Genomic DNA, 24,949 nt, shown 5'->3' on the forward strand with positions numbered 1-24,949 from the left:
TAACTTATATAAGGAAAACAGCTTGTAACAAAACTGAGAGCATAGATGAGCACTGGCAAGAGCAGAGATGAGCACTGGCAAGAGCAGAGATGAGCACTGGCAAGAGCAGAGATGAGCACTGGCAAGAGCAGAGATGAGCACTGGCAAGAGCAGAGATGAGCACTGGCAAGAGCAGAGATGAGCACTGGCAAGAGCAGAGATGAGCACTGGCAAGAGCAGAGATGAGCACTGGCAAGAGCAGAAGGATAAGAAACCTACATCAGTGCTATATTAGCCTACATTGGTTCTCTATTAACTTGCAAATGATAAATTCAACTGCATGCTGAATAATATAGAATTAAAGATTTTACCAACACAACCACATGACACATTATGGCAAACAGAAGCTACAAACATATGAGACAGGCTGTATCCAATAGAAACTGCAAGGGAAATACTAATGGCACCATTACTATAATCAGACCCACAAACAAAAGTTTTCCACCATCAGATTGGTACATGAGTATATGCATGCCTCTGCATGTGTGCATGTTCATGTGCACATACACATGCATGCATTATGGCACATGAAAGAAGAAATAGCAGCATCCCACATCAGATATGCATGCCCCACCATTGCTCTGTGTGTAAATATATATATACATGTGTGTGTGTGTGTGTATTTATATATGTATCTAGGGTGTGTACTGTGAGGTATATGAATTTGTATATATATATATATATATATGAACAAGTGTGTATGTATCCATGTCTGTATTTTGTATGGCCATATGATTGTAAGTATTTAGTGTCAAGGCTGCATACATTTTTGATCTCCTTTCTAGATTCTCAGTGCCACCTGACTGATCGATGCGAGTACCGCCTGACAGGCCCCTGTGCCAGTGGCACGTAAAAAGCACCCTTCAAGCATGTCTGATGCCTGTGCCACCTGACTGTCTCCCATACTGGTGGCACATATAAAAGCACCAACTACACTCTCAGAGTGGTTGGCATGCTAGGAAGGGCATCCAGCTGTAGAAACCTTACCAGTTCTCAGTCAAACCGTCCAACCCATGCTAGCATAGTAAGCGGACGTTAAATGATGATATATATATATATATATATATATATCATGTAAACATACATACATACACATGAATTGTCAATGACTAGTTTGTGGAGAAATCTTTCAGATGAAGTTACCCTTTAAGTGGAAAATTTGGTTTTGGCAACAGAAATGAAACTGAACAGTGATTGATTGATTTTTTTTACTGAGACAATGGTCTTTGTATAATGAATAGTTTCTGAGTTACATAAAAAGTGATTATTTACTCGGACTTTTCAAAATGGGAAATACAGCAATCAAATCGATTATGTAAAAATTGGAAGAAACCAAAATGGCATGATTCATTGAAGAAACACGTTATCAGGTTCTGACTGGTGAACTGATAATAGAGTTCTTACAGCACAATTGAAACCAAAGTTAAAGTGTGGAGAAAAATACAAGATAGTGAGTTAAAGAAAAGTTAGAAGAAATTTGACCAAATTTTATTAGTGATGCTGCATCAAACATTATGATACAACATTCACTGATGACTGCAAAATTCTTTGGAATCCAGTAAAGTTTATTGTCGTGGAAAAATGCAGATAAAGAAAAGAATGCAAATGAAAAACAAATCTCAATGGTTTTCATTAAATGCAATTGAGATTGTGAAAGAAAGGAATTGGTATCAAGAATCCACAATGAAATGAAGTATCAGAGAGTGAAGCTACAGAAATTAGATTTTGAAATGCAATCAAGAAAAAATAATTAAATATATTTCCTAAATTTGAAATGAAATTCAATCAGGTTTTAATAATCACCAACCTAAACGAGTATGTAATTAAATTAAACAGTTGACCAAAGACTTCAGCCTTAAACTGTAATAGATAGACAAAATCAAATTCTGGCAGAAGAAAGTGAAATAAGACAGAATGGGGCAAAATATAAAGAAAAATTGTAATGAAATCATGAAAAGACATAACAGTATTGAAAATATAGACAAACCACAAATAATTGAATGTGAAGTTACAAAAGCACTAAATGCAATGAAATAGAGAAGTTTGTGGTGGATGAAAATCCAGTTGAAATGTCCAAAGTAGGTGATGAAAATATGAAAACTAACGAAATTTATGTCAAATGATCTGCAGGAGTGGCTGTGTGGAAAGTAGCTTGCTTACTAACCACATGGTTCCGGGTTCAGTCCCACTGTGTAAGACCTTGGGCAAGTGTCTTCTACTATAGCCTCGGGCCGACCAAAGCCTTTTGAGTGGATTTGGTAGACGGAAACTGAAAGAAGCCTGTCGTATATATGTATATATATATGTGTATGTGTGTTTGTGCGTCTGTGTTTGTCCCCCCACCATCGCTTGACAACCGATGCTGGTGTGTTTACGTCCCTGTAACTTAGCGGTTTGGCAAAAAGATACCGATAGAATAAGTACTAGGCTTACAAAGAATAAGTCCTGGGGTCGATTTGCTCGACTAAAGGCGGTGCTCCAGCATGGCCGCAGTCAAATGACTGAGACAAGTAAAAGAGTAAAAGAGGAAAAAATAATTGAGAAGAATAGAAGGAAAATTGAAATTGTCCATTCTTTCAACTTGGAAACAGGGATTGTTTTATGAAAGAATTAAGGAAAGAAGAAAACTAAGGCAAAGGTCTTAATGACTAAATGAAATTCTATATGAAAGGGCTGGGACACAAAAGGGTTAGGGTTAACGTCTCTGTTCCGTCATTTATATTGTATGGGGCAGAAAGATTTGATGATAAATAAGAAAAGGGTTAAAGATTAAAAGATAATGGCTATTTGAAAGGTGATATTAGGTGAAAGATGTTACAATGACACAGTTTTGAAAGAAATTGGTGACATTCAAACTAATCTTTTCATTTCACAACCATGAAACAAATCTGCCGGTCCCTCTATGTCCTACTGAAACAAATCTGCTGGTCACTCTATGTCCTAATGAAGGTGAGGTGTGGATATATAATCTTCTAAACACCTCCTCCAATTCCTCCTCCCCTCTCAAAGTATCCTTGTCTAGCAAATTTACTTGGTGACCCTGTCAGTGCAGATGCAACTTGAAAAGTACTCAGTCCACACTGTAAAGTGGCTGGCATTTGGAAGGGCATCCAGCTGTAAAAGCCATGCCAAAAATGACCCCCACCTGTGCTGGTGCCATGTAAAAACCACTTGGCCAACCCTGTCAAGTGGGTGGTGTTAGGAAGGGCATCCAGCCATAAAAATCCTGCCAAAACAGACACAGATGTCTGGTGCAGGCCAGAAAGAAACTCAACCACTTTGCCTCCATCAGGCCCAACGTTCAAAGATTGATTTAAAAATTTTTTTTATGTGCCACAGGCATAGGTGCACTTGGCTTGATGGGTCCTCTTAAGCAAAGCATATCACCAAAAGTCTCAGTCACTAGTCATTGCCTCTATGAAATCCCCATGCTCAATGAAATCCCCAGCCATGAAGATGAGATCATTGTCACTCGTCTTGAAGGTAGCCTGCAGAAGAATATCATGAAAGGGGTTCTTCTGCTCATTTGGCAGGCTCACTTGTAGGGCATAGGCAGATATAATAACTGTAGCTATACTATTGTGCAAAACTAGCCTAAGCTTAAGTACTCTATTGAACATTCTGACTACGACTATGACCTTATCCATCCATTCCTCAGCATGCCCACACCACCTTTTCCATCACTGTTACCTTCCCATATAATAGATGTATAAGTTTTAGTATAGATACTAGACTACTGCAGAATATCTATATATCTAATCTCTCTCTATGTAATATATATATATATATATATATATATCTCATCATCATCGTTTAACGTCCGCTTTCCATGCTAGCATGGGTTGGACGATTTGACTGAGGACTGGCAAGCCAGAAGGCTGCACCAGGCTCCAATCTGATCTGGCAGAGTTTCTACAGCTGGATGCCCTTCCTAACGCCAACCACTCCGAGAGTGTAGTGGGTGCTTTTATGTGCCACCAGCACGAGGGCCAGTCACACAGTACTGGCAATGGCCATGCTCAAAATGGTGTTTTTTATGTGCTACCTGCATGGGAGCCAGTCCAGCGGCACTGGCAATGACCTCGCTCGAATGATTTTCTAACATGCCACCAGCACAAGTGCTAGAAGGTGACTCTGGTAACGATTACGCACGGAAGCCAGACAGCTGCTCTGGCAATGAACATGCTCGGACAGTGCTGTTAGTGCTCCATATATATATATATATGAGAGAGAGAGAGAGAGAGAGATAATGATGCAAATAAACATGCTTGGGCTCGATATATAAAATATACAAATACATTTAAGGATTTAGAGAGAAAGAAAAACTAAAAGTATTTGGAATATGAACATTTGTGTGTAAGCCAAAAGATATTTATATATTTGCAGAACAAATTTACATGGAATACAAAAATACATAAAACTAAGAGGGGAGAATAAGGTATTTCAGGTCCAACAGCTGTTTCTGGAGGCTCAGAATTACGTAATAGTCATAATGTTGGCAGATGGAGTGTGCAAAAAGTCAAGAATATGCAGCTGCTAGTGTATGCATATAAACATTACCATAAATTAAGGCTCCATCTTCAGTTGCCGTCTCCCTTTAGTTTTCTATATCTTTGTACTCTCCATGTAAATTTGTTCTGTGAATATATAAATGATTATGATGATGATCTTTATGCTTGCTTATCTCCTGAATATTTTCAGATTTTGGTTCTCTCTCTGTATATTCGTAAATGTATTTATGTGTATATATTTTATATATGAAGCCCAAACATGTTTATTTGTTTTTTTATTCACATCATTATTATCTCCATTGTTAGTTTCACATGGATTCCTCTTGTAGCCGTTCTTTATCACGTGTACTTTGTCCTTGAAAAAGATTCCAGACTGTAAGTTCAAATCATTTGAGTATTACAAAGTGTTATCTATACTGAGTATCTCTCGACCTCATCTGTTGACTAATATATATATATATATATATAAATATATAAGGTTGAGGAGGGTATTGGATTTAACCAAACCCAAGAGGATATAGGTAATACCGAGTAAGTGCTGTATACCGACTAGTTTGCCCCAGTCGTTGTAGGAACAGGATTGGGGATTATAAGTCGTGTATTAGCGTGTGCATGTATAAATATATAAAAAGATAAAGAGAGCAATGGTAAGGTTGGAAAGGCATTTTATGGATAGAGTCTTACAGCTGTTTCTGGGAAGATATATATATATATATATATATATATATATATATATATATAATCATCATCATTTAATGTCTGTTGTCCATACTGGCATGGGTTGGATGGTTTGACCAGGGCCGGCAAGCTGGAAGGCTGTACCAGACTCCAGTCTGATTTGGCATGATTTCTACAGCTGGATGCCCTTCCCCAAGCCAACAACTCTGAGAGTATAATGGGTGCTTTCACGTGCCACCAGCATGGGTGTCAGTCTGCATGATGCCAATATGTCATGACTGTAATTTTACTTGGCTCGATGGGTCTTCTTCTCAAGCACAACATATCCCCAAAAGTCTCAGTCATTGTTTCTGTAAGGCCCAATGTTTGAAGATCATGCTTCACCACCTCATCCCATATCTTCCTGGGTCTCCCTCTTCCACAGTTTCCTTCCACAGTTTCCTTCCACAGTTTCCTTCCACTGCCATATAGCATGGCTGTTTGTACAGTCATCATACAGTCTACCTTTCACTTTGCACCAACAGAGGTAGGAGGTGTCTGAACTTTGCCCAACCTATTCTCATTCTAGCAGCTACATTCTCAGAGCATTCACCTCCACTACTGATTTGGTCACCTAGGTCACAGAAACTATTAACTACTTCTAGTCTTCCCCCAGGCATTTGATGGGGTCCATTTTCTGAACTTTTTTGTGTTGATTGTACCTGTCCATCTACCACACAAAACTATTTTCCCTATTAACCTTCCTCTGATATTGCTGCGCCTCTTATGTGTACATAGCTTATACCAGATACATCTTATAGAATTTCTACCTACACCTTTCCTACAGATCAAGCAGGGCCATCTACCGGAGGGGATTTTTGATTTGTCTGCCTTCCTACTTACTAAGACTTTGGTCTTTGCTAGGTTAACTTTAAGTACCTTCGATTCTAGACCTTGCTTCCACACCTGCTGAGCAGGTATTGCCATGACAACGTTCTCTGTCATGGTCAATGTGACAATCACACACTACACACCTTCCTTCTAATAACTGCTGTAAACAGCAGAAATGAGTTAGAATGTTAAAACTTAGTGCACATGCACAACAGAGGTCAAGGTCGCTCTGTGTGCTTTCACTTCATTACTATGGCAACAGTCCAGGTACTTATTGATCAGACCTCATACATACATAACTATGTGAATGAGAACACATACATAAAACATACAAATCTGCACATACAGGCAAACAAACCAACAAAAATACCCTGTTGTTGATGTTGAAATTCCAATGAAGGAACCTTAGATCTAGGTTAGAGCCTGGTTCTTTTGGCAAGAAATCTTGAAATGAAACTATAATTACATACGTGTGTGTGTGTGTGTGTATACATACATAATATTATAGCATAGGCACAAGACAGTACTACTGAATATATCTATAAACTTTAGCCAACAATATATGCATAGATAGTCTTAAATACATTAACACAGAAATAAATGTCTTTTCTGTTCATAAAAATATAAAGACAAAGTGTTTATAGTAGTCGGTACATACAGTTTGGGACAAAATCACAGCTATATGTCGTGTAATACAAAATCTCTCGATATATGTTTTGTAATACAAAATAGCATTTAAGAAACACATTCAATGGTTTCCATATTAAGTTGTATTAATTATCACAGATAATCAATACCAATTAAACATTCATAAACAAATGAGAACTCAACTGTATCAGCTTCTTTACTTTGTTTTAGCTGCAATGACTATAGCCATGCTGGAAGACAATATTAAATCTATAACTTGGACTGATTGTTAAATGTTTCGTAGGACTATATTTATCTAAGATGATTGATTACATTATATCTTCTTAGTCATGACACCTTCTCTTACAAAATATTATTTTATTGTCTATTTACCAATTTTCTCTTGGGATGAGATATCAAGATCAAATAGCCAAAAGTCAATAATTTAATCTAATGTTAAATGATAGAACACTGCTTTCTGTCACGTCTGCACTATATATATTGGCCTCGTTTTATCCGTCCTAAAATTGCATTTTCATGAAAATCAATCTCACATTCAGCAAAGAGAACAACACGCAAACGTTTTTAAAATCTTTCAAAATAATTCATCCTAGATTGCTGGCACTGGCCAACAATTAATCTATAAACTGATTTCCTAATTCAGGAGAATCCAAAAGGGAATGGCTTGCTCTATATTTCACCAAAGAATATTTACAATAAAATGTTTTGATTAAAAATAAGTTTCCTCAGATTTTTTTCCCCAAATATTGTTCATGTCTGTAAATTTATTTTCATGCTAAACTTTATTTCTATAGTTCTTTTTTTTTTTTTTTTTGCCACACTGCAAACTAAGTAAAATATATTCATTTAGTTTTTACTGTTGGTGTAATTCAGTTCATATGGCTTTCAAGTTATTCCTTTTTATCTGTTGACTGTTGAAGCTTTCTTTCAAATTCTTTCTTTGATCAAAAAATCATTTTCTTTCACTGCTGATAGAAAAGTTTGATCATATGACTCTTCTCTCACAATTACAAAGACCTTTTGCCCTTCCACATCTTGAGTACCTCGGAGCAGCTTATCTCGCCCCACTTTTTCACCCTTGTGTTCAGCTTTCCAACCCCAGTCTCACACCAACCATTATGTTACTTCCAAGAATACTGACCACTGGAATCTTCTTTCCTGCAGATGTTAATCTGCAACACAATGTTAACAACAGTTTAAATAAAACATTAATGACATCAATTTAAATACAATTTTAATAACAACAATTTAAACAAATGAAGCATTAACTTTATCAATTTAAACACAGTTTCAACAAACTCAGGCTACTTGCAAAGTGAAAAAAAAGAAATAGCAATTTTTAAATTATATTCAATAAATAAGTAAATATGAGTTAATCTAATGAACTATACTCTAGGTGTGTATTCACACTGTATATAGTAGGTTTCTGTGTCATTAATTATATTATCATCATCATTGTTTAACGTCTGTTTTCCATGCTGGCATGGGTTGGATGGTTTGACTGAGGACTGGCAAGCTAGAAGGCTACACCAGGCTCCAATCTGATCTGGCAGAGTTTCTACAGCTGGATGCCCTTCCTAACGCTAACCACTCCGAGAGTGTAGTGGGTGCTTTTTACATGCCACTGGTATGGGAGCCAGTCAGGTGGCACTGGCATTGACCACGCTCAAATGGTGCTCTTTACGTGCCACTGGCATAGGAGCCAATCAGGTGGTACTGTTATTGGCCACAACAATGACTTCACTTGACTCAATAGGTCTTCGCAAGCACAGTTTATTGTCCAATGATTGAAGGGTACTCTTTGATGGGCCGGTTATGCTGCACTGGCATAGGCCACGGGTTATGGTCTCACTTGACTTGCTGGGACTTCTCAAGCAGAGCATATCTCCAAAGGTCTTGGTCACTTGTCATTGTCCCTGTGAAGTCTAACATTTGAAGATCATGCTTCACCACCTCATCCCAGGTCTTCCTGGGTCTACCTCTTCCACAGGTTCCCCCCTACTTCTAGGCTGTGACAGTGTGTGTGTGTGTGTATATATATGTATCTATCTATCTATCTGTATACATGTGTGTGTGGGTTTGTGTGTGAGTGTATATATATTATCATCATCGTTTAATGTCAAGATCAGCACCTCTTAATGCAACTGTCTTCCTTCATACACATCACATGACCATACCAGCACAGCTTTCTCTCTTGCACACCACATCTGAAGCCTCATACACTCAGTTTTTCTCTCAAATCACTTACACTCTGTCATACATGCACACTGACATTATTCATCCAGTGAAGCATAGGTTTTTTTAAACACACACACACATACACACACATGCATATATAATCAAAATAAGCAACAGGATATATATATAAATATATATTATTTCAAACAGTTTGATTTGGTTCCATGATACTTCAAGTTTCTGCATTTGGCGTTCAAAGAACCTAAAGATGGCCTCCTGTTAGGGGCTGGTGGAACTTGAAGTAACAGGGAACTGAATCAAACCATTTTAAGTAAAATAAGCAACAGCTACTAAATGCGTTGAGTGTCCTCGTCTTTTGTTTCTTCATTTTGGCGTGGTTGGCATTAGGAAGGGCATCCAGCTGTAGAAACTGTGCCAAATCAGATTGGAACCTGGTGCAGCTCCCCAGCTTACCAGTTTTCAAACTGTCCAACCCATGCCAGCATGGAAAGCAGATGTTAAACAATGATGATTATATACATATATATCATCATCATTATCATTTAACATAACATTTCCATGCTGGCATGAGTTAGAGTTTGACTGGAACTGGTAAAGCAGAGGGCTGCACCAGGTTCCAGTCAGATACAGCAGGGTTTCTGTGACTCGATGTCCTTCCTAACACCAACCACTCTGAGAATGTAATGGCTGCTGTTTGTCACCAGCAATGCCCACAACTACAATTCCATGGGTGCCATGTACATGACACTGACAATGACCACAACTAGAATTTCACAAGTCTCCTCAAGCACAGAGTATATCACCGACAGTCTTGCTTGCTCATCATTGCCTCCATGAGGCCTGACATCCAAAGATCATGCTATCAGCAATGGCAACAATTATAATTTTGTGGCTGCCATTCACATGACACTGGCACCAGTCACGACTGTGATTTCACTTGGCTTTACAAATTTTCTCGCTAAAGGTCTCCGTCACTTGTTATTACTTCTGTTAGGCCCAAACATTCGAAGATCGTGTTTCAGCACCTCATCCCGTATCTTCTTGGGTCTACCTCTTTCACAATTTCCCTCCACAGTTAGAGATTGGCACTTCTTTACTCAGCTGTCCTCATCCCTACACATCACATGGCCATACCAGCACAGTCTTCTCTCTTGCACACCACACCTGATACCTCTTAGGCCCAGTTTTTTCTGCAAGACATTTGCGCTATCATATGTGCACACTGACAATGCACATCCAGCGAAGCATACTAGCTTTATTTCTTTCAAGCCTTCACATGTCCTCTTTGATCACCGCCCACATTTTCCAGTCATGGAGCATGGTTGTTTGCACACAAGCATCATACAGTCAGCCTTTCATTCTGTGGGAGAGGCCCTTTGTTACCAATGGAGGTAGAAGCTCTTTGAACTTTGCCCAACCTATCCTTATTCTAGCAACTTCATTCTCAGAGCAGTTACTTAGATAATGGAAGCTATCAACTACTTCTAGGTGTCCCTGCAGGTATTTGATAGGCTCTATTTTCTGTTTCTTTTTATTGTATCTGTACATCTGTCACACACAAAGACTATTTTCCCTATTAACCTTTCTTTGATATTACTGCACCTCTTATGTGTCCACAGCTTGTACTGGGTTCATCTTATGGAGTTTCTGCCTACACCTTTTCTGCAGATCAAGCAGGGCCATCTATCTGAAGGGATTTGTGATTTGTCCACTTTCCTACTTATTATTAAGACTTTGGTTTTTGCTAGATTAACTCTATGACTCTGATTGTAGACCTTGCTTCCACACCTGAGATCTCTTCTCTAGTCATGGAAGTGATTCAGCTATGAGAGCAAGGTCATCAGCATAGAGGAGCTCCCAGGGGCATCCTGTCTTGAATTCCTCTGTTATTGATTGAAGGACTATAACGAACAAGAGGGGGACTGAAGACTGATTGTTGGTGAACTCCTACTTGTACAGTGAATTCATTGCTATACTCGTTGCCAACCTTCACCTTACTGACAGTATCCCTGTACATGGCTTGTACAGCTCTCACTAACCACTCATCTATCCCTAGTTTCTGCACTGACCACCAGATAAGGGACCAGGGAACCCTGTCAAAGGCTTTCTCCATGTCAGCTACACACAGACACAAACACATGTCCATACATGTAAGTTGGCAACTGAGAGAAAGAGGCACACAACACATTTGGTCGGAGTTACATTCTTCATTCTTTGGAAAAGTTTTAATCAGCCCCAAAGTTCTGTTGGCTCATTACAGGAACCTAGCTTGTCAGGTTTATACATATATATATATATAACGATCATCATCATCATCTAGATCATCATTTAACATCAGTTTGACAGGAGCCGGCCAGCTGAAGACCTGCTTAGGCATGGCTTTAATGGTTGGCTGCCTATCCTAATGTCAACCACTTCACAAAGTGTACTGGGTGTTTTCATGCAGCACTGGCATGGGTGCATATACATGGCACTGGTACGGGTGCTTTTTATGTGGCACCAGCACCAACGAGCCCACAAGGTTAGGGTTAGGGTTAGCTTGAGAGGGATGCAAGGGATATGCTTGTATGCAAGGACATCCATGTTTCACTTGGCTTGATGTGTCTTTTCAAACACACACACACACACATATGTAATCATCGTTTAACATCTGCTTTCCATGCTGGCATAGGTTGGACGGTTTGACTGAGGCAAGCCAGAAGGTTGCACCAGGCTGAAATCTGACCTGGCAATGTCTCTATAGCTGGATGCTCTTCCTAATGCCAACCACTCAGTGTAGTGGGTGCTTTTTACGTGTCACTGGCATGAAAGCCAGTCAAGCGGTGCTGGCATCGACCATGCTTGAATGGTGTTTTACATGCCACCGGCATAAGAGCCAGTCAGGCAGTACTGGCATTGGCCACGAAAATGATTTCACTTGACTCAACAGGTCTTCTCAAGCACAGGTTATTGTCCAATGATTGAAGGGTACTCTAAAATGGGCTGGTTATGCTACCCTGGCATAGGCCACGGTTATGGTCTCACTTGGCTTGCCAGGTCTCCTCAAGTACGGCATATCTCCAAAGGTTTCAGTTGCTTGTCATTGCCTCTGTGAGGCCCAATGTTCAAAGGTCATGCTTCACCACCTCATCCCAGGTCTTCCTGGGACTACCTCTTCCACAGGTTCCCTCCACTGTTAGGGTGTGACACATATATCTATAATAATAAATGCCAAAGCAAATTTCTGTGTCAGTGTGTCACATTTTGACCCCCTCTCTCACTATTCAATGACACTTCTGCTATTCCTCATTATCCCTTGGAGTGAGAGTAGCAATCGGTATAGACGGTGAGGGTGGTAGTAGATTGACAGTTGTGATGGAGGCCATGATGATGGTGGTGGTGGTAGCCAAGGTAGTCAGGGATGACAGAGATAGTAAGCGATGGGAAAGACAGTGGTGATGGTGGTGGAGTATGGTGGTGGTACTGGTGGTGGTGATGGTTGAAAACAATCAACAGAAAGAGAGAGAAAGAAAGAAAGGCAGGTTTGATAGAAAAATATTGTACTGACCCCCGAATGGGAAGACAAATGTTGTTTATCATGCAGCTTTGCAATAAGTTCCAAGTTGACAAATTATATCATTGTTTTGATGAAAACTGTTCATTGCTTGAAAAATATTGTTCAAGTTTAATAAAATTTAATATGTACTAAATACATGAAGTGTCATTATTGGGCCCAATGAAAAGTCCTCCACAGGAACCAGCTTAAAAGCCACCTGATAGTTGAGAGAAAGGTAGCTGACCTGGAAGACTAAAAGCCATCTGAACATTGCGAAAGAATTACCTGATGGTTCAGTGCTCATGTGTCATTTCACTCTATTTCTTCAAAACAAATTTGTGTGTCAGTGTATCACACTTTGACCCCTCTCTCTCTATTCAATGACACTTCTATTCTTCATGTTGGGGTGAGAGTAACAGTAAGGTTAGAGACAGTGAGGGTGGTAGTAGATTGACGGATGTGATAATAGTGGGGTGATAGTAATCGTATGAGCTGTAGTTGTGATAGCGGCAGAGGCGACGGTAATGGTGGGGGGGGGGTAGCTGAGGCGATTTCCCTGTCATTGAATTTCAAGGTTGATAACTTCCAGACACATAATACCACCATAGATGACATAACCATCTAAAACACTCAAAGGGTATGTCCTAACTTGATCACACTTCAATGACTGTTAAATAACAAAAGTATAGAGATATAGATATCAGCTTATAGATATCAGATATAGATATCAGATATAGATATCAGCTTACATTTGTAAGATGTTTGAGTGCTTCTTCATGCACACACACACGTGTGCGTACGCATATGCATGTGTGTGTGTGTGTGTGTGTGTGTGTGTGTATTATATTACCCAGGTCAGCATGGAAGGTGGACGTTAAGCGATTATGTATGTATACACACACACACACACACACACACACACATAGCCTAGTCAAGCATGCATCTCCTCGATGGCAGCACACCTGTTTCTGCCCTCCTTCCTTGTCAACTCTTTCCTTCTCTTGTTAGGTAACCATCTGTTGCCTTTACAGCAGCACACCAGTTCCTGACCTCTTTCTTGTTAACTCTCTTTCTCTCCCTCCCTCTCTCTTTCCCTCCCTCTGTCTTCCTCCCTCTCTGTCTCTCTCTTTCTGGCTGGGTAACCTTGTACCTCCTCTACAGCGAGACACCTTTCTCTCTCTCTCTCTCACTCTAACCTTTCATCATCTGACACAAGATCACCTCCTCCAATGCCCCCTCCCCTTGCAAAGTTACTTGGTGACCCGGCTGGTGTTGGAGCCACTTAAAAAACATCCAGTCCATACTGTAGGGTGGTTGAAATTTGGAAGGGCATCCAGCTCTAAAACCCATGCCAAAACTGACTTTGCCTGTGCCAGTGTCACATAAAAAGCACTCATTAATCCACTTTGCTGGGTTAGGGTTAGGAAGAGCATCCAGCCACAAAAACTGCCAAACCAGACACACAAGTTTGGTGCAGGCTTCTACCTGGCTGGCTCCTGTCAGACCATGCAACCCATGCCAGCAAGGAAGGCAGATGTGAAACGATGATGATGATGACTCTTAGCCACAAAGAAGCACATGTCTATGCACTGACAGGGAGATAACCCCCCCACACACACACAGTGAGCAAGATCACCATACTCGTCTAATTTTGCTTAAAATTAAAGCTCATCAGCTCTTTGTTGTCTGAGATAAGGAAACACATATTAGATAATGTAGATGTTCTTTACTCATAAAAAGACAGGATGGTCACAGTTGGAAGGCTTGTGCGTGATTATAGCTCTACTGGATCAGAACATTCCCAGAACTAAACAGCAATAACAACAACAGTTACAACTTGTTATTTTAAAATGAAAAACACTCAGACACTTTGCCATGTATAGAATTACATTCAGTTTTATATTTTTTAAAGTTTTTAACAAGTATATTAATGAAATTTAAAACGTCTCCATTTTCACCAAGACTTCCACTCTAATAACAACTCCAAAGTCAGTGGGAAATAATACAATCAATCATTTTATTCCTGGTAAAAGTTCCCAGTTTTTTTTTAAAAAAAAGATATTTATTCGTTTGCAAACACAATGTAGGCATGGTGATTTCTCTTGGGGGAAACAGTGTAGCTGTTTCTTTGGTACAACCCTCCATATAATTTAATATTTTACTTCATGCCTAAGTTGCAGCTTTCAAATTGTTTCATTAATAACACAATGTACATTAAACAGATCTATTTTAGCTGCACCTTTTTTTATTGTGCCAAATGTCATTTGCAGGAATATATCGTTCTTCTATGAGCCTTCATAAAAAATGCATCAAACCAAAAGAAAAATTTTATCGAATATGTGTATATATATATATATATATATATATATATATATATATATATATATATATATATATATATGAATTGTATGTATGAATGTAGACACCTCTCTCTCTCTCTCTCTGACTTTTGTTAATAGTTTTTTTTTTTTCGTTTCCTCTGTGGGGTAACTTACTTTTTGTTCAATCTAATCTGATTGGAACAAAATCAATAAGAAATATGATTGAACAAAATCACTGCTCAATCACTTTACATTCAGACTTGCAGTTTTGTAACACAATTCTCTATGTGTGTATATTTAGGTGTGTATGTGAGAGAGAAATGTACGTACGTACGTGTGTGTGTGTGTGTGTGTGTGTGAGACTGACTTTGTACGTTGATGTGTGTATATTTCAGAACGTATGTAAGTCATTCTTTGTATTTGATTCAGTGTTTCATTTGTTGATTTTTTCCCCTTTAATTTGCAGTTCTGAGATCAAATCCTGCCATAAACTGCTAAATAAAGACTATTATAATTGCTGATCAAATCTCTTCAAGTTCACTTTGAAGTTGTGCAAGTGTAGTACACACACACAAACACACACACACATGGACTACACCCACACTACTCACTGCAAACATGTACATAGGTGTGTGTGTGTGTGTGTACTACATATATATCGTTATCTTCATCAACATATCATCACGTGGCACTTGCAGTTCAGCCTCCTATTTTATCAACATACTCGTGTCATGGTTACAGAAGTTTTGAGGATCAAGCTGGGACTGAACATGTGAATGTCTCCAGTTTAATTGACCTATTTTTGAATAATTCCATGGTCTCTGAGATAAAGAAATAAACATCCTCAATAAGGAGAAAATGGGATCACTAGAAGCACCCCCACCACCACCACCACAGCCAATATATGGGAAAACGTTCACTCTACACAAATAAAATTTTATTCAATTTGTTTTAAAATCTCTGTAAATTCTAAAAATAAAAAATGCCCAAAAGGAAAAGAGAAGTCAGACAGATCTAAATTTGCAATTTTAAGATTATAATGAACATTTTTACTAGCTTCATCAGTTTGTTCCACATCTGCTCCCTCTATGACCCCTAACCCTACCTCAACCATAAAAGAAAAAACTAACCTAAAAATATTGAACTATGAAAATATAGCATCAGAAAATAGTTTATTAGTCAGAACAATAGAGAGACATGAAGAAATGGTTGAGTTACTAACTTGTCAAACATCTAATTTACTTCTTAGTAACGATGTTAAATTGTAATTGTTGAATGGTATTTAATAAAAATGAAGATTTGTTTCATTAAATTGTGTGAAAGGATGAAAATCATTGAAAGACAATGAGAATCTCATGAAAATTGGTAATTTTTTAAGAAGTTTGTTATTGATTTTACATTTTGGCCTTTTCTCAATCAGAACTACTTTTGAAGGTCAATCAACTCTCAGGAAATATTGTCACATCCATAAAACCTGAAATTTCTTTTTAGTGGTACCAAAGTTTGTCCCAAGAGAACCACTTCTGCTACATGCAAAAATAATGGAAATAATTCTTATCAAGTGTGTGCCCAGTCTAAAAGTCTGAAGAGATTACACAGACAGGTCCTTGTTTCAAAGCGGAAATATTATAACTGCCACTGTTGAAGTTAAATGTTAGAATTCTCTCACCAGATTCTCTTACTGTGGTATTAATTCTAGGTCAACCTTGCTCCTGCAAAACTCTGATTAAAGGTGTTCAAACCATGACAATCCTGTTTGTTTACATGTATCTAGGGCTACATTATCAAATGTGATGTTCCCTTGTATAAGATGGTGGGGTGTGATTTGAGAGAAAGATTTGGATACCATCCTTAGCTCATTGAGTGACCACGTAGCAGCAACCTCATTGGCTACTTTTAAGCAATTCCTCTAAATATCTTAAACTCCTTTTATATATTTTCCAATTATTAAATTATGAAGACCGGCAGGTGACTGGGTTTTAGGAGACACACACACACACACACACACACACACACACACATAAAGGGTAAAGATTCTCTTTGGTCATGAATGACCCTGGGATTGCACCTAGAAAGTCCGGGCAAGGTTGTGTGAGAGAAAGAAAATGGAATTCACGGGATTCTTTATTAATCACTGCAATCGTTTTGGTCCATCATGCTATCAGTCCCTCATCTCTCGCAGACGAGATGCTGTACAAATAGTTTTGATACATCATTTAGTGCAGATGTTTCATCAGCTGACTCGTCAAATGGTACCTCGTTCTTCAATCTCCATTTTGCTTATTTCTTACATTGTAAATAGGTTCGTTATCTATAACAGAGCTATTTTTCATTCTAACTCACACTTTCTCTTGTATGCCACTGACTACAGACATTTACCAAAATATATTCAAATTAAAATAAGCAAGATGGAGATTACAGAATGAGGTGCCTTTTAGCAAGTCACCTCATGAGACACATCTGCACCAAATGATGCACCATAACTATTAGTACAGTATCTCATCTGCAAGGAATGAGGGACTGACTGGAAAACAGACATTAAATGGTGATGGTGATATTCCTGCTCAATACCACAGACTTGCTTGTCAGTTGTTTGACCGTTCCTTAGTGGCTGATGGTATGTGCATCTCTGGTCATGAGCAGAAGTAATGGGCTGGGGTATCATAGCTATGTGTTGAGAAGAATTCTTTGGCATTTGAATAATTCACTTCTGGAAACATTGGGTTTTCATTCAACACCCTTAACTCTTATTCAGGGAACTTTTGATCAGGATGGGCTACTCATCCTGAAGAAAGCTCTAACTTGGTCCCACCTGCAAGATCATGTACTGTTTATCTTGATATGAAATTACCATGTTACACATATATTGTTGTGATGCATGTACCTGGTGTACCCTTATCAGACAAGTAGCCATGATGGGTATATTAGGCTTCAAATATTTGTGCCCCAGTGTTATTTTGATGGTATGCATTGCTCCCTCACTCAATAATAATGATAACCAAAAGAAAATGTGTAAGTTACATTTGAATCTTATTTTTCTTAGGAAAGAGCTGGCTGGTGGTGGGCCATAGAATGTGTCAAGGCAGAACTGTGAAGGTTACTGAAACGAAATCAGTTTGATTTCATTAGAAATGCATTTACTCTAGCAACTTGAAATGTTCTAATCAATATGAATATTCATTAATGCTAAATCAAGATATAATTGACTTTATTTATTGATTTCTTTTCTTTCTTTTTTTCTATCAATATTCATTGAAAGGGGTTCTTATTTGAAAAGTGGAAACGGATGGTTTGGGCAGAAATGTTGTATTATCCTGCCATGTTTATCATCTCCCAAACTATTGATGGCTTTTTTCCCTGCATGCCTCATGATTAATATCATAAATCACATGTGGAACAAAACACATGCTTCCTTAAATATTTTTTAGGATTTGTTTGCTGAAATATTAAATAATTTTGATGGAAATATTTCGCATTGAATTTAAAGCAAAAAAAAAGTAATAATAATGAGATGTTTTTTTTATAATTGTAGTTTATTTATCTTGCCATTCAAACTTAATGTGACAGTATGTTGTTGTGGAGGTTGTGGTGAGGTTCTCTCAGAATTTACCGTGCTACAAATAACAAAATTGTGTTTGAAATTTTAGAAACCTTTGTATCTTTTAGTTGTGAGGTGTTATGAATGATTGATGGACTGGCATTATCAACATCACTAGTATAATCACCATTAGAGAATCAACTGAAATGTCTAGTGGTGTTTAGCATCAAATATTTAGGTTCTGATTTCAAATTTTGCCAGAATCAGTTTTAGCTTTCATCCGTCTAGGGATCTAGATGAAATAAAGTACCAGTAAAATACTGCGTGTATAATTGCATGTGTTTGTGTCAGTCACCAAGCAGGTCAGCAGCGGATGTTTGATTCAGTTAAGAGCTGGAAAGTGTGTGAGTGGGTGGGTACAGCTGTGTGTGTGTGTGTGTGTGTGTGTGTGTGTGTGTGTGTGTGTGTGCACATGAGTATGTATGTGTGCATATATATGCATATGAGTGTGTGTAATAAACTTCCGGACAGTTTTACAGATTTTAACAGTTCCAGTGATGGATTGGATCTGTAGTCTTCAAATTAGCTTTCTCCATTCTGGTTTTGAGAAGCCTAATTTCTCAAGATTGGTATTTAGGCAATGTGTTACATATCCCAGGGCCCCAATAATTACAGGTATAAACCTGAACTTGTAATCTAAATAGAGTAACTGTAGATTTCTCAATAGTTCAGCATAGCTATTCTCTTTTTCACTGATCTTCAGCTTTATGTTAACACCTGCTGGGCAGCTAATCTCCACAACTGTGCCCAGTTTCTCTTCTCTATCCCAAATCACTATATCAGGTCTGTTGTGCTTACATGTTATTGGTCTAGGAAGTTGTGCTTGTCTGTCAGTAAATTGTTATTGAATTTTAAGCATTTAATTATTTTTTATGATGAACCAGAAATGATTTACTTTTATATTTGATAATTAATGTTGCTAATTTTATTTTGAGTAGCCACTGCCTAACTTTATTGTAGGGCATGTCCCAACCAGCAACTCATGATCATTTAGTCAACTTATTCTTCACTTTTAACATAAATGGTGTGAAATATAATGAGGTGGAAATAACTCAAGAATACATTTGATGTGTGAGAAAAATCTTTACTGGTTTCAAAATTTGAAATGTTTATTAAAACAAGATTGTCATTAACTTCAGCCATCAATAACTTTACATCAAGAAAGTTTTAACATCTTTACCATATCAGATGTGATTATCAAACTAATAGTATTAATTTCTGAAGACACAAGACATCGCAGTGGCCATTCCTCAGTCAAATCATCCAACCCATGCCAGCGTGGAAAACAGATGTTAAATGATGACGATGACTTTATATATATATGTATATATATTTGAATAATTCTTCAGTTTAATGTAAAATTATTTCATTGTAACATAAAAGTGAAGTATTAATACTTATATATATTTAATGTAGCCACTGTTTATGGCCAGTCAAAATTTTACAATAGGTTTTGCATCTATAATGCTCTAAGCAATATGGCCACTTGCCAGGAATGCTGCCTTGAGGCATATAACCTCTCTATTAATGGAGATAGGGATAGTCTTGGTTAGCCAGGGTTGTAAAAAAAAAATCCTGTAACAAAATTTTACAAACTGACATCCCATTTGGGTGAGATGGAGTTATCTTCCTTTCACTGGTTCCAGTTATATCCAGAAAGGGTTGTTTTATGCACAATTTTCATTTGCTAGGCAACAAGCAGGAAATTCCAGGACTCTGACATGAATTTTTTCTCATGAGGGCAGCGAAGCAAAGTTTGCATCAACTGCTTCTGTTGAGGTATGGTTCCTGTTGTTTCAGGAGCTTCCATTTAATCTTGTACACCTCATTGGTGTAAGATTGGAAGGTATCATTTGGCCAAGCATAAGATGTTATTATTTCTAGAATTGTAGGTGCATACAAATGGAATATCAATGGTTTTGTTTTCTTTTTCAATTTGACTGTGAGGGATTTTCTGTAAGAAGTAAATAAAATAGAGAGTGGTTATCATCAACAGGCTGTAAAAGGTAAAAAAAAGAGAGAACTATATATAATATAATATAGTTTTACCTTTTATATATATATATATATATATATATATATATATTATAGAGACAGAGAGAGACTGAGACTAAAAATATGTATGTAAATATTCTTTTATTAAAACATTTTTTTTTACATATTGTCTCATAGTGATAAGACCTTTTGTTAAAAATTTAGTTTCCAAGTGCCTAAAGCCTGAGCATCAACACATGGTACACATCTATTCACTGGTCTTTCCCCAAAGAGAACTGAAATTATTTTCTAATATGTATGAATGTTTTTGATTTGATGTTGTTGCAATAAGACAAAGAAATTAATATTTTTATTGATTATTTCCTAAATTATTAATTATCAATTGAACAAAACTATATGCTAACCAAAAAATTATTATTATTATGCTAAATTATTGTAATAGAAATAATTGAATGAGTTTATATTGAACTGTTGAAGAATTCTCTAAACTAATAATGATTATATTTGTGTGTTTGTGTCATCTTTGAAGGGGAGAAGTAACATTCTCTCTTCTAATTGGTTGTTTAAATAGGGAAAATGTAAATTGAAATTAAACCTATATTAAGACTCATTATTTTTATAATGGTCATCATTCAGTGAAGATGGTATCGTTTGCCAGCCATTATTCAACAAATTAAACTTGTATAAACTACCTTCTTTGACACAGGGTATTGAAAATAATGCTTTGACAAAAAAATTCTTTGCTAAATTTGGCATCAAATTAGACGACTATATTTTTTGTAGAGTTCTCAACCATCTAATTACCAGTTCTGAAATATGATACCAATTAACATCAATAAACATTCATCAGCAATTTCTTTTGAACATCGATAAATATTCATCAAAGCTGATTGGATTCTTTTACTTGATGCAGATATGGAGTCCAGAGACAAGATGTTATAGCTTCTTCAGATTTGCTGTGATTTCAAGGCTGTCATGCCTTCACATGGCTGGCAACGGTAGATATGGCCCATTGTTACTAAGCTAGAGGAAGTAAAAAGTTGAAAAATAACTTAAAAGTTAAAGTTCAGGTTAGTGTGAACACATTTAATTTAGAGAGTGGTTAAGGAAGGAAGGAATAATCATAGTGCAGTGAAATAGAGAGGGGGGGGCAGATAGGCAGATAGCTAGAGAGAGAGAGAGAGAGTGGGAGGGAGATGTTGGTAGGTGGGTAGGTAAATAGCTAAGTAGGTTGGTAGGTAGGTAGGTAAATAGCTAAGTAGGTTGGTAGGTAGGCTTGATTCCAAAAGTGACAGGAATGCTGGGACCAGTGTATTGCTGTGCAAGGTGATTGTTTCAAAGGAGATGATGTTAGAACTTTGGTAAATAAGTTATTTATTATTTAGCATAACTAGTCCTTTTGATACCACTTCATATATACATGCATAAATAGGCAGCTCCTTGAGCAACACTCTTTGGCTGATAACCTAGAATACATACCCGAAGAAGTTGCACGACTCTACTGCAATGTTTCATCAAATGAAAGGATGAGATTTTTTGAGCAGAAGATTATGCATGGATATGTTAATAGAAAGCTCTGAGATGATAATAGCTTCAATCATCAAAGCAGTTTATCATATCATGGACCAATAACCAGATTACTATCTCCTACTTCAAAGGGTATGTGCTTGCAATCCAGAAACAGGAAATATCAACCAAGTACTTGATGTACAAAAGGGATAGAGACACAGGAAAAGTAGTAAAAAATGTGACAACCGATGCAGACTTTGTGGAATGAACAATGAAGATATCACCCACATCATAAGCAGTTGTCTGAAAATGTCATCACGGTATTATCTACCGATGAGACATGATGTTATAGCTAGGACACTCTATAATGAAATTTGTCGGAAGGATAAATAATCCTGAGGACAAAGAAATAAGAACCCACAGTATGGTAGAAGCCATAATGGTGGAATGTACCAGTGAAGACCTCAATAAAATGTAAGCACAACAAACCTGATATAGTGATTTGGGATAGAGAAGAGAAACTGTGCACAGTTCTGGAAATTAGCTGCCCAGCGGATGTTAACATAAAGCTGAAGATCAGTGAAAAAGAGAACACCTATGCGGAACTATTGAGAAATCTGCAGTTACTCTATCCAGATCACAAGTTCAGGTTTATACGTGTAATTATTGGGGCCCTGGTGTATGTAACACACTGCCTAGATACTAATCTTGAGAAATTAGGCTTCTCAAAATCAGAAAGGAGAAAGCTAATTCCAAGACTACATATCCAATCCATCACTGGAACTGTTATAATCTGTAAAACTTTTTAGAAGTTTCTCATTTAAATATATATGAGCATGTCTAGACATGCAACTATATGCATGAGAATACATACATAAAGCAAACAAATCTGCACATACATACATACATACATACATACATACATACATACAAAAATACCCTGTTGTTGATGGTGAAATTCCAGTGAAGGAATCTTGGATCTGGGTTTGAAACTGGTTCTTTCTCTGTTGGCAAGAAATCTTGAAATAAACTGAATAATAACATACATACATAACTTTCCAAAAGTTTATCATTTAAGCATGTATGAACATGTCTAGACATGCAACTACAGGCATAAGAATACATACATAAAATAAAACATATATCTGCTCATATACATACATATATACATACATAGAAAAATACCTTGTTGTTGATGTTGAAATTCCAATGAAGGATCCTTGAATCTAGGTTAGAAACCAGCTCTTTCTCTATTGGCAAGAAATCATGAAATAAAACTACATAATGACATACATATATGCATACGTACATGCACGCATGCATGCATACACAGACAGACAGACAGACAGACAGACAGACAGACAGACAGACAGACAGACAGACAGACAGACAGACAGACAGACAGACAGACAGACAGACAGACAGACAGACAGACAGACAGACAGACAGACAGACAGACAGACAGACAGACAGACAGACAGACAGACAGACAGACAGACAGACAGACAGACAGACAGACAGACAGACAGACAGACAGACAGACAGACAGACAGACAGACAGACAGACAGACAGACAGACAGACAGACAGACAGACAGACAGACAGACAGACAGACAGACAGACAGACAGACAGACAGACAGACAGACAGACAGACAGACAGACAGACAGACAGACAGACAGACAGACAGACAGACAGACAGACAGACAGACAGACAGACAGACAGACAGACAGACAGACAGACAGACAGACAGACAGACAGACAGACAGACAGACAGACAGACAGACAGACAGACAGACAGACAGACAGACAGACAGACAGACAGACAGACAGACAGACAGACAGACAGACAGACAGACAGACAGACAGACAGACAGACAGACAGACAGACAGACAGACAGACAGACAGACAGACAGACAGACAGACAGACAGACAGACAGACAGACAGACAGACAGACAGACAGACAGACAGACAGACAGACAGACAGACAGACAGACAGACAGACAGACAGACAGACAGACAGACAGACAGACAGACCAATTGGGGACTCAAGACATTTGAAAATAAATCCATTTACCTATTTTCTATAGAACCAGTCATTCAATGAATCAGCTTGGTTTATGAGAATTCCTTTGTTACTATTCGTAACCTCATCAATGACATTCCTTCTTAGCTCCAGCTCTTCTCTGTCTCTATGCTCCATCATTCTCTTATACGTACATAGTACAGTGCAGATGTCATTTCAGTTAATCTTGGGCCTCCTACCCCTGCCCTATATACACATACTATTGATATAGAACATTGTAAATGGGTGAACCACGTGTTGTGAGATTATGGTTGTACACTTGTAAGGTTGTTCTCCAAGGCACAGACCTGGTTAATATTTGTTAATGGAAGACCTGCAGTTGCAGGCACCACTGCCTTATCGTTAGGTGCTATAAGGGTAAAGTAGATGCCTTAGAAGCAATTATAGAGGCATCAAACTTCTGGACCAGGTAATGAAAATCACCGAAAGAGTTATAGCCCAATTAATTAGGGACAGAATTAGACAAGATGAAATGTAGTTTGGCTTTGTCCCCAGGGAGAAGCACCACTGATGCTATTTTCATGTTCAGGCAACTGCAAGAGAAGTATTTACCTAAGAACAAGCTGTGGTACTTGGCATTTGTTGGTCAAGAGAAAGCCTTCAAAAGAGTACCTCACGCTGTGATATGGTGGCCGCCTATGAAGAAGCTAGGGATAGATGAAATGGCTTGTGAAAGCACTACAAACCATGTACAGGGGTGTGTTGTTAGCAAGGTAAGAGTTGGCCATGGGTACAGTGACGAATTTAATGTACAGGTAGGTGTCCACCAAGGATCAGTTCTCAGCCCCTTCCTATTCATCATCGTCCTCCAGACCATAACAGGAATTTAAGGTTGGGAGCCCATGTAAACTCCTATATGCTGAAGATCATGCCCTCACAGCAGAATCTGTAACAGAATTATAAAAGAAATTCCAGGTGTGGAAACAGAACCTGGAATCCAAGGATCTTAAAGTAAACG

At 38.0% G+C, this 24,949-nt stretch overlaps 1 long non-coding RNA gene across 1 annotated transcript in view; it reads left to right on the forward strand.

Moving 5' to 3' along the window:
• The window catches only part of LOC149137945 (uncharacterized), a 29,221-nt gene extending 13,417 nt beyond the window's left edge, over positions 1–15,804 (forward strand). The window contains exon 2 of the long non-coding RNA XR_016244900.1: positions 15,268–15,804. This is a non-coding gene — a long non-coding RNA (uncharacterized LOC149137945). The remainder of the gene's footprint in view (positions 1–15,267) is intronic.
• The last annotated feature ends 9,145 nt before the right edge of the window (positions 15,805–24,949 follow it).

Source organism: Octopus bimaculoides, chromosome 1 (genome assembly GCF_046866305.1).
Source record: "Octopus bimaculoides isolate indiv1 chromosome 1, ASM4686630v1, whole genome shotgun sequence".
Lineage (NCBI taxonomy): Eukaryota > Metazoa > Mollusca > Cephalopoda > Octopoda > Octopodidae > Octopus > Octopus bimaculoides.